This window comes from Lissotriton helveticus, chromosome 8 (assembly GCF_964261635.1).
Source record: "Lissotriton helveticus chromosome 8, aLisHel1.1, whole genome shotgun sequence".
Classification (NCBI taxonomy): Eukaryota; Metazoa; Chordata; class Amphibia; order Caudata; family Salamandridae; genus Lissotriton; species Lissotriton helveticus.
In genome coordinates this window covers 537082308-537100658 of record NC_136069.1, presented here as the reverse complement: position 1 = coordinate 537100658, position 18351 = coordinate 537082308, and the positions used below count along the sequence as shown (strand labels likewise).

The following is an 18351-nucleotide window of genomic DNA, read 5'->3' as shown; positions in this document are numbered from 1 at the left end:
AGGCGCTAAAAAAAGGAATTTTCACTAAAGACAACTGGTCCTTCAGGATCAGGTCAGATATGTCCAAAGCCTCGCAAGACAGGCAATGGGAACTGGGGCAATTCATGACGGAGCTAAAATCTCTCGGTGCTGTGGTGCAAATGAAGTTCCCACCGTCACTAAGAAGCATGTGGAGGAATAAAATGCGCAACATACGAGACCCTGAGGAGGTCAAAGAATTTCTTGAGATGGCCCGAGACAATATCAGGTCTGAAAACCCCATGAACCATTAGAAAACTACATTATGGAAAAGGCAGAAAGATCAAAGTATGGGCGCAAATAAAAAAAATATATAAGAGTCTAGAAGCCTGAAAAGGGCAATGAGAATGGCCCAAAAAAAAGAAGAAGGAGGCTTCCCCAGGGAGGGTAAACAAGATATACATAAAGCAAAAGATATGAAACAAAACACGGGTGGGGAGCAAATTAGGGGGAAAAAAAATCAAAAAAAGTCCTCAACAACTCAAAAAAATTGGAAAATCAAGGTTACGGCCAGTACAGTCATAATGACTACCTCTACTCAGCAATTATAGATGGGGTCAAACAGTAGAGAGTTTAATATACTCTCATGGAATGTAAACAGACTCAGGGTGAAAAACAGAAGAAACAGGATCTTAGAGTATTTAATGACATCAGACAGTGAGGTTATTATATTACAAGAAACTCACCTCCTGAAAAAAGAATGGAATCAAATAATGAAAAATCTAGGGTGGGTGGATATGTATGTATGCACGAATCAGGAATGCAACATAAAAGGGATAGCTATAATCTTCAAGAAAACTCTTAAAATCAAGCTCGAATATTCCGATGTAGACAATAAAGGTAGATGGGCAATAGCTAGGGTAAGAATTGGGAATAACCTCTATACAATAGCAGGTTATTATGGCCCGAACATAGACGATCCGGGACCTTTACAAAAGTTGTACACCCACTTATTGTCAGCTACCTCTCCAATAATTTTAGGTGGTGATTTTAATATAATTATGGACCCTAAAATAGACAGATCACCCCCGGGAAGATATGCAAATCTCCCAAAAATGAGAGAATGGCTTGGAAACTATAGGAGGGATCTAGACCTAATGGACATCTGAAAAATAAAAGGGGACAAAAGACAACCTTTCACCCTACACAACAAGAAACTTGGACATAGGTCAAGAATGGATTATTTTCTAATTGATAGAAGCCTCTCAGAAGAGGTAACAAATCTGGAACACCTTCCAGCTCACCTTTCAGATCATTCTGCAGTTCGGCTTACGTTAAAAAGAACTAAAATTAAAACGCAAAGTAGACTGACAATCGAACGGGCTATTCTGCTTGACCAGCATTGTATACAGGAACTCAGGTCAGAAACAGAAAACTTCTTTGAAAATAACAGAGTAGGTACATCAAGACAAATTACATGGGATACCTATAAGGCAGTCATTAGAGGGAAACTACTAAGCCAAGGGGCATTTAGATCAAGGACAATAAAACATAAGATAAGGGACTTGGAAAACTCTATAAATCTTCTGGACGCACAAATACTGGGTGAGCAAACAACAAACAAAAGGGAAGAGATGGAGAAGGAAAGACAAAGGCAAAAAGAATGTCTAGCTGACATCTTAGAAGACAGAGTAAGAACGAAGTGGGAAGCGAGTAAATTAGCAAACCACGAGTATGGGGAAGGCTGTGGGAAACTACTAGCCTGGAAACTAAAATCAGATCTAGCAAGGAATAAGGTAGTAAATATACAACAAGACAGCCAGTCATCACCATCATCTGAGGAAACGGTAATAAGGCAGGAATTTACAAAATTCTTTGCTGAGTTATACTCAGAAGATGTCAACACATCGGAACAACAAATAGAGGGTTACTTAAATACTCTACCCATTTTAGCCCTAACAGAGGAAGAGAAAAAAGATCTAAATGAAGAATTCTCCAAAGAAGAAGTAGAGGAAGCAATAAAAGGGTTGAAAAAAGGGAAAGCTGCAGGTCCAGATGCTCTTCCAAACGAGTTATATATAGCACTTAGAGAAACCCTGTCGCCACAAATCACAGACCTACTCAATCTGGTGTATAAACAACACGAAAAGATCCCAGATTCTTGGAATGACGCCATTATAACTATAATCTTAAAACCTGGAAAGAAGCCCACAAGATGTGATTCATACCGGCCAATATCACTACTCAACTGTGATTATAAGATCTGCACAAAAATCTTGGCAAAAAGGCTGGGGAGAACGATGACTCAGTTGGTTCACAATGATCAAAAAGGCTTCATCAGAGGAAGACAACTCCAGGACCTGACTCATGAACTATTTGGGGCAATAGACGTTGCTACCTCCGAAAAAACCCTCTCACAATACTCACTTTTGATGCAGCAAAGGCGTTCGACCGGGTCAACTGGGTCTTTTTAAATAAGGTAATGAGAAAAAATAACCTGGGCGAATCTTTCTTACATATGGTAAAAGAGATCTATAAGACCCCAAGATCCAAAATTTTGGTGAATGGAGATCTTACTAATAACATATGCATTGAAAGAGGAACTAGGCAAGGTTGCCCCCTCTCGCCATTACTTTTTAACTTGTATATTGAGCCACTGGCAAACCATCTAAGGGAAAATGAAAAAATACTACCATTCAAACACCAGGGGTGGTCCAAAAAAGTAGCTCTATATGCCGACGATTTAATGCTTTTCACCAATGACTATCAGTCTTCATATCAGAAATCAAAATTTCCCTTGAGAATTTTGGGAAAGGCTCAGGTTATTTGATTAATCATTTCAAAACCGAGATTATGACTTGGAACACAAACTTAACCAATCCCAATATCAAAAGTGAAATTAAATATCTAGGAATTACATTAGTTCACGACCTAGAGAAAATTTCGCAGATAAACCTAAATCGTGTGGCAGTCGAAACAAGAAAACTTTTAAAAGTCTGGACTGGCCTCCCCTTAAGTTTCCTAGCAGATCAAATATAAAAATGACTATTTTGCCCAAATATACCTACCTGTTTAATACAATTCCCTTAGAATTCAAAAGGAATTCTCTGAAAAAACTACAGGGAGAAATGGCGAGCTTCATCTGGGCTTCTAAGGGAACCAGAATATCTTGGAGAAAAATTAGGAGAAGAAAAGAGCACGTAGGCATAGCCAGCCCTGATCTGTGGGAGTATTACAGAGCTTTTTACTTTAAGAACATGAGACCATTGTTGAGGGTTCACCAATACTATCCCGAATACCTTCAAGCAATGACTAAGAGAGATGACCACTTCCTATATAAATTCGGCCATCCAAAATTTAAAAAAAATAATAATAATTGACGGTCCTGAAAGACGTGGCCAGCCTATGGTTTCAGATCAGAGGGACTTTAAACATCTCATACTATAGCCCTCTAGCCCCTATATGGGACTCCCCGGGCACCCCAGACTGCCTAAAAGACAGCTTGGCAAACCCTCTGAAAATAGTCGACATTAAGTACTGGGGTCAAATCATAAGCGGATCAACTCTGATCTCATGGGAAGATCTTTATACTATCACTAAGTCTACCATCTCTAAATTCAAATACTACCAGCGTTCTAGTTGGGCAAAAAGCCTCACAGAACACGAAAAGGATACCAAAGAGCTGGAGAAAGATATGCAGAAAGTTTTACTCAAAGAAAGAGATAGCCAAATGGTACTGGGTCCTAATAACATCAGGAGACGAAAATCCTCAGACTGCAGAGTTAATCTGGGGGAAGGATTTACAAATTTCAGACCCAGAGGGAGTATGGTTGAAGTCAATTGAAAACTGCTGGGACACACTAAAATCAGCGGCTTTAAAAAGAAATCATCTCTTCGCGATCTATAGGGCTTATTGGACCCCAAAAACACTGTCCAAATTTAAAGGGGCCCAAATCAGGAAATGTCCAAAATGCGGAGAGGAGAGAGCAGACGACATTCACATCTTTAAAGAGTGCTCATACCTGGACGGGTTTTGGTCTGAAGTGGGTAAGACTATAAGCTCGATCTTACAACAGCAACTAACTAAGTACCACTCTTGTTCTCTTTGGGATCGATAGTAACATAGGAATGGGTAAGCTAACAAAAAAGCAAGAAGATTTGGTTTTTGTCTTAATCCTCCTTGCAAGAAGAGAGATATGTATTAAATGGGTTAGCTCAGTACCCCCTACGATCGGGGAATGGATGAATTCAGTCTTGAAAATAAACAAACTAGACAGGAGGGGAAAGCATACCAATAGAAACAATTTATGGACAATATGGGAACATTATTTTAACCCAAACTCAGTGGTCGAGACGGAATGATGATCCTATGATTAAGCGATGGTAACATTCTGTTGATGGGTACAATACTCATTGAGTAGTCAAGGTGGCTATCTCTCTCCACAACCGAAAAAACAGAAAAGTTATTTATGTGATGGTCCTAAAGGGGACTCCTCTGCAAAATCTTTGGGAAACTCCCCGTACACACTCGTACTCAGGGGCAGTGCTGGTACAGTTAATGCAGAGGCTGAACCTTGAAGTTTCCACAAAACGTAAAATCGCAATATGAGGATTAATAAAAAAAAAAAATTTTAAATTTAAAAACCTAGACGTTTAGGGCTCTACATGAGTGGGCTCCACATATCAGCAATGGTCGCAGTCCCTCCTGCAAATGCAAAGTTCCAAGGGTGACTTTCTCTTTGCTGCAACCAGCAACAGCCTGCGTATCCTGTCAATGCGAAACTCATTACAACGTGCCCTTTGCACCAACAGCAATCTACTTGTGGCCCCTCCAACAAGAAGCTTCAGTTGAGGCTTCTCGCATGGTCTTGGACTTTGAGAAGGTAATCCCAGGCCCACGCTTATGGTTCACCATGACAAGGATTGTGTTTATTACTTGGGTGGGGCCTCATCTCCTCAACTAATAACTCAATTTTTTATAAGGTTTGATTACTGCCAAACTTTTATCATGTGTTAAAAGTCTCCACTAACAGGTATCGCAGGCCTTGTCAAAGAGGGCCAGTGAACACTGTCCCCCACTACAGCAGAGACAGGCACATCTACAAGTGCACTTAAGAAAAGACCGCAATATAATGCAGATGGAAAGGACCATATCCGGTATGTCCACCGCAAACACTTCAGTGAAACACCAAGGTCTCCAGTCCTTGCAATATGCTTCAAATATATATATATATTTTTTAAAAACAATATTCCGCTCCCTTAAACGACAGAACTGAGACCTACCGTGCAGGTATTGGAGACCTCTCCCCAGGCTAACTAATACCTGCATGGCAAAGAGGATTTGCTACTAGAGAAAAGTATGCCACTACAAAATGAAGAAAATATGCGTTTTCACGCGTACCCCCTCTGACCAAGAAAGGCCAATACCTAATTTCGGGCCAAGCTGGGAGTGGGTAACAGTTCTGTTTTTAGGTCTTGCTAGCGACGCAGCGCATGCGCTGCTTGCCTTTGCGAGATCTATTGTTGTTGGTTTCTGTTCGGAAGAGAGACAGGAGATGTGCACGAGTACTGTTGATACGCCGAGTGCACATCACCTGTCCTGTGATGTGCACGCGGCTTATCAACACAGCCCGCACCTGACGCGCTTTCACTTTGCAGACGGCGTTTCAACATAGCGCGTGCATGGCATGCTTTTACTTTCCAGCGTGGAGGCGTGCTAGGAGCATTTTGTTTGTGTTTTGGTGCGTACTCTCGTTTTCATGATTTTTTTTCTTATTTTCTCGGATTCAATCTTCATCTCTTTGCTCTGTCTCCTGTACTTTCCCCTGTACATGCACTTGCTAGGTCTCGAGTAGCGTTACGCAGGGCTGTCCACAGTGAGATCTGTGACACACAGTCCTCGTGAAACAACAGAGGTGAACTGAATGTAAACCTGCTGGTACGACTCGGGGCAGGCAACAGGAAGAAAGGGATTAGGAGCAGGATTTTGGTTTGGTTTGGTTTAATCCAGTGCGGGGAACCAGTAGTTACAAAAACAGAGAATACTTTTTTATTTACACATTTGCACAAACTCCTCAGAGTCCTATGAGGAATGGAGTGCTTTACAGGAGCACTCTAGTTGATTACATATATTTTTTTTTTGTTGCTACAAAACATTAAATGGTGTGCCTGGAATCACACAGCTTGGTTCACCCACGCCTAGACTTGATCTTCGGTCTCTGCTGTAGGATGTGAGGTCCGCAGACTGCCATCCTAGAGTGGTCTTTAGACTGGCTAGATAGGGCCCCAGACTCGAGAGAGGGGCATTTGTGGGTTTTATCTGGCGAAATAGTCAGAGCTGCCAACTTTAGATCCAGGAACCAGGTTTGAGTCTTGGAGTCGGCTCCAACAAAAAAAATAAAGTGTCATTGTGTAACGTAACTGGACCTCAATACCTTCGGGTCAAGCTTGTGCTATATAGAACTACAAAAACAAAAATCTAAAGTCAGAAGAAACACCCATCAAGGTGCCGGATGTGGCAAATTGGTCCCCTGATTTATGGAAATGCTAATGCAATTGTTAACATGGTGTGCAAGACAATGGTAATAGACAGCGAATTATCTTCACATGGGGGGAGAGGAAAGTGGGCATGCTTTATTAGGAGCGTCGTAAAAACGCTTTGTTATGATATAAAAAGGCCAAGTCCCTGACAGCGTGTTGGACTGTTGACAGGTTGCTGCTCCAGAGCCATTTTTGCTGTATTGTGCTGAGCGCAGTGGCGTAGTGCAAAATAAGAGGCCCCTGAATCTCAAACATTCATTTGCTTATGCTGAATAGAGAGCTCTAAAGGGTTTCTTCCTCACCTCGCACCGCCATACACCACCCCATCCCTGCTCACCCCCACCGCACGTTTGGCGTGGGCCTGACTATGCCTCTGGCAGTGTGCCCCGGTGCACTAGAGACAACCTTGCACTAAAATTCCTGCTGTGAGCTTATACAAAAAACATTGATCCCCAGCGAATGTATTTCCGCCGTTCTTACGCTGCAATTTTTAACAGCCTCAAAATAAAACCCATTTCCTGACCATTTTAGACCTCTCCTTGAAAGCTTTTTTCAATACTACGGGGGATGGTACGAGAAATGACTGTAATCGACTGCCAATTTGTTACAGATTCCACTATAGGCGCGTATGGATTCACAGTTTAGGAAAGCGCTTGGAGACATATCTCTGGAAAATAAAGCACCCACACCATCGCATTGCGTGGCAATATACACCCCATATTTCCTTAGGTAGTTCAGTGGCAGTAGTTTTCTTTGACTATTTTGCTAAATTTTTTGTTAAAAGTAGATCAGGGCATTTCAGTTGGTGGACGCGGTACAAAGGCCTGGAAAACGACTCCTTTATATTATGTGGCGAATGGAATGCGGGTGTTCTAAGCTGTATGGTGTGAAAATGTGAAACTTCCTGAGTGTAGAAATTCACATTGAACCGTATTAAATAAATGTTCAAATTTGTGAATACATCAAATGTTCATTTTTTTAAAACAAATTAAGTAAATGAGTAATTCAAATAATAGGAGAAATCATCAAAAAATTAATCCCGGGTCATAATCTTTTTGATAAATATTACATTAGAAATATGCCAATTGATTATTGTCACATACGAGTGCGCATTAGGTACATTGTGTAAGAGAACACCATTTCTCTTATTGTTTTACGGGATAAAGATTGGAGCATCCAAGATCAGAATAATAAAGATATGATTGACATCTATGAGTATGTGCGTGAAAACATAAGCCTAGGAGGCTCAAGTGTGGACCCCTCCCCCACCAAATCAAACAAAACAATGACTTGCCAAAACATTTAGATTTGGGTACAGATAACATTTTTATTTATCCAAAACATAGTATCAGAGAAAAGTATAGCCTTAACATTGAGCATTTTACATGAGCCAGAGAAAGATAAACAGCTGACTTCACATTATCATATTCAGATATTATAGCACATCTCAAAGACAGTACAAGCGAACAGCTGCATGCCTGCTAAAATTACCAGAGAATATCTATCTAATTACAATTTCTCACTGCAGGATACTTTAAATAGCACTCAGGCCCACAATTTACAATTCTACTCGGACCACCATCATCCCTGAGCGATGGTACTCGACCTCCATATTCCGAACAGCTGTCGAGAAACCTGATCCTGCCCAGCACCAGATATAATAAGCATTTGCAATGCAATAGGTCTCGTATTTTAGAAACTTTAACATATTGGTATTGTAAATGACAATGCCTTCTATTATTGCAGGTTTTTTAAACACAAATAAAAAAGCATTGTCATTTACAATGCCAATCGCTCAATCTCGCAATTGCGAGACATATTGCATTGCAAATGCTTGTTCATAATTGTGGGATTGGCCCGTCTGCTACTGTGGAAGAACTGTGTACTATTTTCCTTTGATCAGTCCCGTGGCCATATAGATTTACTTTCACAGGAGCTGTGGACTGCTGAAAATTAAACTGATGTTGACAAAAACTATATTTTTCACCCTAAGGATGCTGACAATATTGCACTTCGTGTTTTTCAGCAAATGAAAAATCCAAATTCTCTAGTGTTATGGAACAGATCGATAGACATGCAAGAATGATGCTTTTGGATTACCTAGTTGAAAATGAACCGGGCTCCATGTGCATGTTTTGTAAATAGTTCCGTACTTAATATACTTGTTATTTCTTTATACCCAGATACTTCCCTTCTGCATACAAAGTGACTCATAGATTTAGCCTCAAGGTTTACATGAAGGAGGTTAACACAGTAGTATTCATATACTGTATCCAGCCAAAGGATGCATCTGTGCGTGGCCTTGGACGGTGGGGTACATAAGATGCCCTAGTGACTAATTATATACCCCAGCTTTAGAACAGCAGAGCGAAAGCTAGAGCTGCACTTCCTTAGAAAAATTACCTATTTTTGGCCTCAGAATGATATGTATTTATCTGCCACCATGGTAGCAGTAAGACATGCAAACTTCCATATCACGTTGCACAAATCATCCAGTTAATACGTTGGATACAGGCCTGAGTGGAGGGGGAGATGGAGACTATCAAAACACATCAGACAAGATGTAGCATTCTGGGACATTTGGGGAAAGTGTTTGGTAGCACAAACTCCATTGTGAATACCACTGCTGTCAATGATGAAATGCATAGGTGTAAGGACAATCGGGATCTACAAGCTTGCAGAGAGATGCTAGATGAAGGGGCAAAATGTCTAATAACAGGCAACTGAACGTTAGGATCCATCATGAAACTGATCAACTGTAATCCATCTCTTAAGTAGCAGACACCGACATGTTTGCCATGGGATGGACTGGGGAGTATCCACTATGAATCTGAAGAACAGACGTATCTGGAGGACCGGTTCTTGGCAAAAAGGAGGAAATTCATCCTTTTGATAGAAACCCCTCACTCACCACCTAGTGGTGACATGCTTCATCAATAGCCCTTAAGGTAGAAACATGTTGACCACTCAACACATATAGAGATCCCTTGGTCGTAACCCTCCCTACCAGGATCTCGCCTGTATATATTTTTAAAACATTGTTCAGTTGCTCTATAATTAAAACTACTTTTTCTGAGTACAACCAGGACAATTTTTAACATTTTTTTTGCACCTACAGCCACAACCCGCTCCACTGTAGTCCAGGTGTCGCAGCACACCTTGGTGTCGCTAGGACGCCAAGGTGGACCCCGATGATGAAGCATGTCACCACTAGGTGGTGAGTGAGGGGTTTCTATCAAAAGGATGAATTTCCTCCTTTTTGCCAAGAACCGGTCCTCCAGATACGTCTGTTCTTCAGATTCATAGTGGATACTCCTCTTTTTGTTTTTGATATATTTCCTCCCAGGGGAATAGGAGAAGTCTCTAGTTCACTTTTGGGTGAACGAACTCCCTTACTCTCTTCTTTGTTTGGAACATGGACTGGGGAGTGTCATGGGGCCACTAACCAGACTGCATGACTAGAGGGCTACATCATGGCTTTAAATTTACTTTTCAACCTCTTGCACCGCATGCTATAAGAATTTGTTAAATGCCAGTTACCAAATGATCTGGTTCTGAGTGATTCTATCACCATACTAAAAAGGTCACAGCGGCTTCACATAGCTGAATGGCTTGTTTCCGCACTCTCCCAAACTTTTACCCATTCAGGGCACATGACCATTTTGGAAGCCTGCAGTCAACTTGGAGGTACCAATTTTTGTTAGGAAGGTGCTGAGGAGCCACATCCCCATCATGTCAGTGCAGCAATTCAAGCTGGAGTCTCCCCTGCACTTTGAGATGCATGCCATATCCGTTCCCCTTGCGCCTTAACATTGTCATCCATCTATTGTCTTATAGTATATGAAAGATCCTTCTAACAGCAGGCTCCTCACCTTTAGTATATATACCAAAGAAGTACCCTCCAAAAGATGGGGAGTTGGAAGAGCAGACTTTGAAACAGAAACTCCTGCAGGACTGAGTCGCAAAATGTGGACCTGAGAGTCAATGCAATAGTGTCTGTTGAAGCTGTGGATGCATGGCCGCAGAGCTGCCTAATAGATGTCTAGCCCAGGAACACCTCTAGCTATAGCTGTAGTGGTGGCTTTAGCTCTGGCAGAAAGAGCAGTTAGGCTCCCTCAAGGAGGCTCCTAATCAGACAGGGCGTAGCACATCTTTATACAAAATAGGATGCATCTGGACACAGTTAGTATCTGGACCACTATTCCCTTCTTTGCAACTAAAAACACAGACAGTTGTACAGTCGATGCTCCTCTGTCCTATTTATATAGAAACTAAGGGCCTCTTAAGTTCCAGTTGGTGTCTCTCCTTAGAAGGATGCAGCAGGGAAAAGTAAACAAGGAATGTGGTGGACTGTACCACAAAAACGTCACCACCACCTTTAGTAGAAAGGACCCCTAAATCGTAAGAACCAACATCTCTGTGAAAAAGATGGCGTATGGTAGTTGTAGAAACAGCACCCTGCAGTTCATTCACGATATGAGCAAAAGTGATTGCAAAATAGACTTTAATTCATCAATATCAAAGAACAACTGTGCAGGGTCTCAAAATGGTGCCACATTGTGGCATAATAAAAAGGTGCAGGAGGGAACAAATATGAAGGCCTCTTCAAAAAACACATCACAACAGGTGACTTAACTAAGCAGGGCTAATCGGGCAACTGTGGAAAGTCTGAAAGGACTGAGAAGTAAATGTTAACAGTGCCTACGGCAAAGCCTAGTTGGGCAAAGAACAGAAATAACAGGAGCACATCAGAAAGCTTTGCATGAAGCTGATGGACCAGAAGTCCTTGCACCAGGCCACAAATGTTTACCAGTAGACTGAACAGATCCACTTGGTGGATGGGTGGGAAGCAGCCATGGTGACATCCACCATGATTGCAGGTAGATAAAAAACAGTCTGCTATTTCCGATCAATACCCAAACATGGCAATGTTGGAGAATGCATGGAGATTGGGATGAAGAACCCTGTCATGTTGCAGAGACATCAGGTCCTTCTAAAGAGGTAGACGTAGAAAAGGGCAAATGCTGAGGCTATCCCTTGAAGGTGTAGCCCAGCCACTATCAGAATCTCTACCCATGACCCCATATCAACCTGCTTGTTGCAGTACTATGTGGCAGTCTTGCTGCCCGAGTGAACGGCCTTGTTTCTGATGGATGGCAGGATTGCCTTTGAGGCCAACTGGATGGCACATAGTCCAGGCAATTGATGCGGTGCCGCTAAAGCACTGGAGATCACAGGTCCACTGAGCTCCACGTTGCCCAAGTGCCCTCCCAAAACGCAGACACAATGAAACTGTCACAATGGTCCGAGAAGGTCAGTACCAAAAAACGGAGGCTACCGTTTCTAAAAACACCGATGCTATCCAAGACACATCCCCAGTACAAGACCCACAGGAAGCAGAAGTTAGATTGCAGAGCCCACACATGTCACCTGGCATGGGGCACCAGCTAGATGAATGAGGGAAAGAGACCAATAAGCCTCAGAAATATCCACACATGAACAAGCCTCAGAACTGTCAACACACAGGAACAACCCTGAAACAACAGGATCATAACATGACTGTCTTAGACATGTTGCAGAGATGGAATGGCTTTGAACACCACTGTATTCAGGAAAGCCTTATAAAAGAAATACTCTGACCCAGGAAAAGGTGGACTTTTCACACCCTGATGGAAATTTCCAGTGAGGACAGCAGAAAGACTGTCGTCCACCAGTGTCCATTACTGACTGAGGCAACTCTGTCCTTTACCACCCAGTCATTGAGGTTTGAGAATATGTGTACGCCTAAACTGCAAAGATGAGTGTGACCACTGCCATCGCCTTTGTTAATACCCAGGGCAGTTGAGGTGAGGGGGAAGGGCATGATGGTGAACTGGATTTGTACCACAATGATGCAAATGAAACGTCTGTAGAACGGCACGACAGGTACTTAAATATATGCGTCTTACCAGTCTAAGGACATGATCCAATCCCCAGGATATAGGCCTGAGAGGACCTGAGCCGGAGCCAATATCTTGCAATTGTCATTTCAAATGATGGTATTTAGGAAACTAAGTTGGCCTGAGCCAGCTGTCACTCTTGAGCCCCAAGAAGTCATGGGAGTAGTATCTGTTGCCCCTCATAGAGAATCACCTTACAGTCCCTTTGGCCAGCAACAACTGAACCTCTTTGTCAAGGTGGGCATGATCTGCCAAAGTCTACTCAAAACAGGAAGCAAGATGGGTGGGGGGACAGGGGGTTTAGGGAATAGGCAGTAAAGGAATGGTGTCAAACAATTTGCAGGACTCACTGGTCTGAGTTAACAACTGGCCAGTCAAGCAGACAATAATGTATCCTACCCCCTACTGGCTGCAGTTGAGCCTCCAAGACAAAATCAGAGCTGTTTGGGGGCATTCGTGGCAGGTAACGAGGAAGAGGAGGAGTAGGAGGAGGAGGAGGAGGAGGAGGAGGACTGGCCTTGCTGGTGACCACGGCCTCTGCCATTGCAACTTCCTTATGAACCGTACAAGGGTTGAACGAGTTGCTGATCCGGCGGAGATATGTGCCTCTGGCAGGAGGCACAGGCCCCAGGCATAACTTCTAAATCTTCATTATTGTTGTGAAGCTGGGGGCAGGAGACAGTAAGCCCAAGAAGAGGGACATGGCATGGTTATCTCTGGATCACTCCAATGTAGAATCTGACTTCTCCTCAAACAACCTGGAGCCGTCAAACGGCATGTCATTAAGGTATGCCGGTAGAAATCCAAAAAACCTTTGGGCTGCATCCAGACAGGACACCACATTGGTGCCCATAGCACAGCCAACACAGTCTGTAGGGTCAAAACAGGCTGCATCCTGTACTGTCTGAACATAGGCATTATAAACTTCTCAGTGAGGGTGAGCAAGATGTCACTCTCCATATACCGAAAGGCATGAGTATCTCACCAACAAGCAACAACACTGAGAAGTCTCAATGCCAAACTAGCTCAAGAGAAAACACTCCTACCAAACACGTCAATAAGCTTTGATTTTCTATCAGCAGGGCAGATGGAAAGGCATTCAGATTCACCTTGTTGGCCGAAGTCTGAACTACAAGGCTCTCCGGTGTGGGGTGTTGAAGGAAAGTCTGGATCGCCAGGAGCAGGTGCATGGAGATGAGCAGTGGAACAACTCATCTGCGTACTTAACATGATTTTGCCCACGCCTCAGTAAAAGCCTCTGTGTCAGGGATTAATTTGAGGTTGCAGAGTCTCTCAAGTGTAATGTCTTGGCAAGACTTGTGTAAGCAAGTTAATCTTGGTTTCCACAGGTGGCCAACTTTAGTTCCAACCCTTCTGAGGCTCTACGGAACCACCACCACAAAAGAAGCATTTACCTTAGTAGGGGGCCACAATGGAGAGTTCACTTCCATTTCAGGTGAAGTATAAAGACCACTAGCATTGTGTAGGTAGTAATCAAGACCTGCATTACTATACAGAGGTGGTAGCAAAACGTCTGCTGTCTCTTCCTCCGAATCCTCTTCACGAAGAACTTTCTGAAGGCCTGGTATTGCCACCTGAATTCATCCCAAACATGGAACTAAGCTTCCAGAAATACTGCTGTTGCAGTAAAGGCAATGCCCAACAATCTTCCTATACCAAAGGCTGTCTCTTCGTGATCTCTTAACAAGACACACCATCCGAGAACTAGCTGAACTATGCTCCAGATTTAAAAGTGGATTCATGGTTAGATCCAGGAACATCGCTTCTACAGCAGAAGACAGCACTGGCCTGGCAGGAAGCAGCATGGCCCTTGGCAAAGGAGTGAAAGCCTGACCTGGCACAAGCAGGTACTGGGACAGAGGCCCAACGATTTAAGTGTTTGTTGGGGCAGGTCCTGTAAGCAGAAGTCTGACTGGGGCCCTGATGGATCCATGGGGACCAAAGCAACCGGGATCATCCTGAAAAACTGCAGAATTTTTCCCATGAAGGTCTCTATCTGCTGGAAAGTCTAGCATGGCCTGACAAATCTGGCCCACATCAGCCACAGCTGGAGGATGGGAGTGGTTTCCCAAATCTTGATTGACAACAAATATCATGTAAAAATAATTGTAGTCAAGAATTTTGTGGGACAGAATATTGAAGGCAAGAATATAATTCTTGTCAAAGTACTTGATATCATTTTTTTTTAATATAGTTGTATATAATATTGTTTTCCCATTCTTTTGTTGTGTTTATTAGTTTTTTGTTATAAGTTCTTATTACTTTAAGGTATATCCCTAGCAGCAAGCGCTCAGCTCCACTAAGCTATCATATGTCCATCCCATTTCCCTCAGAACGAACTCAAGTGAAACATACTGGAGCTTCATGTCAGGAATTTATAGAAGTCAAACACCTTCTTTATTTACCCAGGCAGCATAATTTCCCATGCATGCTCCATGCATCCACATGCCTACAATGACTGAATCATATGTAAAGACTATCGTGTGACTGTCTCTGTACGAGTCAGACTACTAGATTTCAAAGGTACTGCCCTTTAGGGAACTATCTTAGTCCTGCAAGCCTCTACTGGCCAGCTGATATAATCTAGAGACTAAGCTGGTGATTGTGGTAAATAATTGTATCCCTTTGCACTTTCCTTCTTGTATTCACCAAAACTGGAAGGGATTACAAATCAGCTGAAGTGACAGTGTTAAGTACCATCTACAACAAGCATTTGCAATGCAACAGGTCTTGCATTTACGCGAGACCTATTGCATTGCAAATGGTTGGCATCACGGAAAATGGGAGGGAGGGAGGCCGGGCGGGTGAGAAGGCATGAACAATGGGAGGGAGGGCGGGAGGTTACGGGAGAACACGCAAACAGCGGGACGGCGGGGGGGGGGCGTTGGGAAGAAGGCATGGACAACAGGAGGGAGAGCGGGGGTAAAGAAGGCACCAAAGCATGTCGTGCCCGCAGTAGGAGAACAACATTAAAATAAATAGTGCTCACAGTCTAAATAACATGTACCATGCAACAACCAAAGTAAAGGGGTCAGTCCTCATGGCAGCTGACAAATAAAGAGGAGGTGGTACTAAGGAGGGACTAACAAGCCTATTTACGAATCAGATTCCAGCATTTAGGACAGACAAGGACACAAGCCAATAGCAAGTATGGGCGGAGCCCCTATTCGCTACTCCACCACAAGTCTCGCAGAGCAGCGCATGCGCGCTGGCTCTAGGCTCGACCTAAAAAGGAACATTTGTATTAAGACTTCACTAGTTACGCATTCATCTCCAACATCAAAAAATTTGTATTTTACTGTCCTTACACAAACTTCAAGAAAGAATTGAGAGAAGAATATTTGTGTTAGTTCGGACCCCATGATTTTATATGAAATGTCTAGCCAACAAATTAATTACATTAGTGTTTCGACCCCAACTCAATTATTTAAGGTCTTCATCTTATTGTCCTGATGAAAACCGGGCCCTTTAATAAACCTAAACTACCACTGCAGTAGGTGTTTAAAAAAAAAGTGTATGAAGAGCCAACATTTTCTCAGTTTTTCACTGTTCAGCTGTGAACTCCTACACTTATGTTACTTATCACCAACACTTTACCATCAAATGGAGCCTTTACATGTTCTTCCTATATCTAGTGCAGAGAATAACATTAGATGAACTTTGTTCGGAATTTGATCACATTAGCAATTTTGATTTGTTAGGGTTTTACTGTAAAGATAGGCAACTTCCTAAATGTGGTGCTTCTTCCAATATAAGTCAGGGAACGCCATTGCACACATTTCAGGGAATTGTTTTGGGTGATCCCAAGACGTGTAGTTTAGGAACCGGACAGTTTACTTACCAAAGTGATATTGCCTGGTGCCTGACTGAGCCATTCTGAAGATCTTACGAAAAAGGTGGTTTGGAAGTTCTTAATATGGAATATTAATATCTGGTTTCTCAATTACAATACCTACAAGAATGGATTGCTGATTCAACTAACAGGGAAAGTAATAAAGAAGTGAGCAGCCATACCTTTATGAAGATGAATTACCAATTTATGACTCTTTTGGAACCAGGACACAGAATTAAACTTTTGGTTACCTCAAATGTCTCATATGTGACTGGACTGCTATGAAAGTGCTTAAAATGACACCGTTTCCTGCTAATGCACCATTATGGTGACTTAAGAGAGTTCTATAAAATATATTCAGAGGCTATGGTGACTGGGTGGATAGCTGAGGGACTTATATTTCAATGGTCGTTATTTATGAAAGTGATGTTCTTCAGACCTTTGACAGGGCCAGACCACACATGGCAGTGTGAAGGGTGAATTATTGCTTTGTACTATAGTGTTTGCTGAAGCACATAAAATGTGGAAGGGGTTCCCATGAGGAGCACCAGACAATAGATTGTTTCTGGAACATGATTCACTGACAGTGAGGTCAACTGCTCTTTTCTTTATAAAGCACTAAAGAGGGTCTGCCAGCCATGGCCTGTGGGATATATCAAAAGGGAGAGAGAATGTGTGATGCTGATTATAGATGCTGATTGTAACAGGACTATACTAAGAAAGCGAAAAGCATTCCAGAAGCCTGCCATTAATCACAAGATATACCCATAGCTGCCAGATACGTGGTATGGATGAGTCGGATAAATTTTACTTGTATGTATGTATGTATAGGCATTTATATAGCGCACTACTTACCCGTAGGGTCCCAAGGCGCTTCGACCGCTGCGAAACCCTTCCTGGCTTCCCTGAGAGATGGTCCCTTAATGGGTATCTCTAGGGTGAGACCAGGCATCCCCGGCGGTCTGGTGGGGCCGTTAGTGAAGATGAGGCAAGCTAATGCCCAGAGTTGCCGAGTGTGATCGCTGATCAGAGTGGGCACCGAGGCGAGAGAATTATCGAGTCCGCTGACCCTGGTCCAGAAACCTGCCGCGCCGGGAATCGAACCCTGGTCCCGGGCCGTCCTCTGCTCTCGGGTCTGCCGCCTCTAACCAGTGAGCCACACTACTTCACTACTTGATATCTGCATGAACAGTGGTGGTAGTGTTTTGAGATATACATGAACAATCTTGGTAGTGACAGAATGTTTTGAGCGAATAGTGGCTCAACTGACGAGAATGGTAGGAAATTGGATAGTTCGAACTCAGAACCAAAGCATCAAAGACTTCCACCAAAGCCAACAAAAGAAAATATGTGTTTCAGACTAGAAGTACTTGGCAAAAAGACAAAGCAATCTACTGACTCCAAGAGAAGGGTCCCTTGAATAATTTGTGGTGCTCTGACACAAAGGAAGGACTGTGAGGACAAGGTGTATATATAAGGCCAAGTGTGGATGGAAGTATGCAAAATTGACAGACGTTTGATGAATAGGGAGACATGTGTTTAGTTTTAGACAACTGAGAGGAAAAGCACAGCAGTGGTGGACCTATAATGGGCAAAAAGGAAAACTTTATGTCTGGTGAAATGTCTTGAGAGGTGGCCTACCCAGTACTACTATTTGGTATCTCATTGCCAAAACAAACAGTTGACAATATATATATTTCATTATTAGACGCCTTCAGACCATATATTACAATTGTTTTTGTTTTGAAAAAATACATATTGTTTCAAAAAAGATAAAGAAGCAACTAGCTTGCTGGAACATGGAGGCTGGATCTCGGCAGCATGACCCTTTCTTTCCCTTGCGTTACAGGGATCTCTGATAACATCAGATGTGCCTGCACGGTGCCAGAAAGATGGGAAGGCAAGGCAGGGGGTAGAATTCCTAGGAGCCTTCCCAACCACTTACCTTTCTACTCTCATCCATTCCACATACATAAGACTTTTAACTGCAGGGGCCTGTGAGACTATGGGTTAGAAGATGGGCTATCTTACCCACCCTCTCACAGACCAGCCACAAACCTA

At 42.8% G+C, this 18351-nt stretch overlaps 1 protein-coding gene across 2 annotated transcripts in view; it reads right to left on the bottom strand.

Annotated features, from left to right (window-relative positions):
* The window catches only part of TDRD3 (tudor domain containing 3), an 860519-nt gene that overhangs the window by 351685 nt on the left and 490483 nt on the right, over positions 1–18351 (bottom strand). The window lies entirely within an intron of this gene.